The sequence below is a fragment of the Myotis davidii genome, unplaced genomic scaffold, assembly GCF_000327345.1.
Source record: "Myotis davidii unplaced genomic scaffold, ASM32734v1 scaffold2094, whole genome shotgun sequence".
In the NCBI taxonomy this organism is placed as follows: domain Eukaryota; kingdom Metazoa; phylum Chordata; class Mammalia; order Chiroptera; family Vespertilionidae; genus Myotis; species Myotis davidii.
Genome location: NW_006285801.1, coordinates 39,903 through 41,477, shown reverse-complemented (window position 1 = coordinate 41,477; position 1,575 = coordinate 39,903). Strand labels below are relative to the sequence as shown.

At 45.7% G+C, this 1,575-nt stretch overlaps 1 pseudogene; it reads right to left on the bottom strand.

Moving 5' to 3' along the window:
- Positions 1 to 392: 392 nt before the first annotated feature.
- Positions 393 to 931, bottom strand: LOC102771974 (annotated as a pseudogene).
- Positions 932 to 1,575: the final 644 nt, after the last annotated feature.

Genomic DNA, 1,575 nt, shown 5'->3' with positions numbered 1-1,575 from the left:
AATGGTAGCCATTCTGACAGGTGTGAGATGGTACCTCATTGTCATTTCGATTTGCATCTATCGGATGATTAGTGACATTGAGCATGTTTTCATATGTCTCTTGGCCCTCCTTATGTCTTCTTTTGAAAAGTATCTATTTAGATCCGTTGCTCATTTTTTGATTGGGTTGTTTGTCTTCCTTTTGTTACGTTGCATGAGTTCCCTGTAAATGTCGGAGATTAACCCCTTATCAACATTAGCAACTTTCCAGAATTTGGGCTTAGTTTGCACCAGCTGTCAACATCACATCTGCCAAAATTACAAGAGAGATTTTAGAACAGCTCTTCTACCCTCTCACTCTTCTCCATGGGAGGGCTAGGACTCACCCCAGGGATCAGTCCATCCGGCAGGCTTCATTTACAGTTCTTCTCCTCTGTGCTGGTGAACCAAGAGCAGGAGCTTCTTGCTGTAGTGTAACTGCCAGGCATGCACTTGAACTGCCAGCACCAACACCAGGTACATGACGGAGATGGCAGAAAACCTAAAGAGGAAAAGGTAGGCCTTGCCATGGCAATAGAGCAGGGAACATCTCCTTGCTGCCGTAAATGAGGGAGATGATGGAAAAGAGCCCCATGCTGATCATGCAGAGCACCAGGTAGCTAATGTTGTTGCAGGGGAAGGAGAGGAGACCCAAGAGGGAGGGCACAATGCTCAGCAAATATGGGTACTCCCACTGATAGGGCATGGCCACCTGATCATGTGACAAGAGCCTCAGGTATCCCACACTCATCTTGGCAACCAGCAGCAGCCATAGGACCAGATGCACGTAGATCAGCTTCTTGATTTCATACTTGAGGGTCACACTCATCTGGTAGTGCATGGTGACGCGCTCCCGGTGCTGAAAGTCGCTGCCTTCAGTGCCGGCAGCTCACGGGCCTGCATGAGACGCCATTGGCCTGGCCCTGCCCCTAACCCCAGCGTCATTCGCGCAGCTCCCCTGCCTCCTGCAGACCCTTCTCACGCAGTCTCAGCTCTGGAAGCCCAGCCATCACACGGGTCTGTGCAAACAACTTCTGGTCCCTCTCTCATAGTATTTTTTGACAATCCTTTGTACATTAGTAAAGTCAGTTGTTACTTCACCTCTTTCATTTCTGATTTTGTTTATCTGGGTCCTCTGTCTTGGCTTCTCGGTGAGTCTGGCTACAGGTTCATCAATCTTATTTATCCTTTCAAAGAACAAGCTCTTGGTTCCACTGTTCTTTTTTATTGTTTTCTGGTTGCTATGTTGTTTATTTCTGTTCTGATCTTTATTATTTACTTCCTTCTGGATACTGTGGGCTTTTTTTTGTTGCTCCCTTTCTAATTCTTTAAGTTGCAAGGTTAGATAATTTATTACCAGTTTTTCTTGTTTTTCTGAGGTAGGCCTGTAGAGCTATGAACTTCCCTCTCAGGACTGCTTTCATTGTGTCCCATAGATTTTGGATTGTTGTGTTTTCATTGTCATTTGTTTCCAGGATGCTTTTTAGTTCTTCGTTGATCTCTCTGGTAACCCAATCATTGTTTAAAAGCATGCTATTCAGCTTCCAAGTGTTTGAG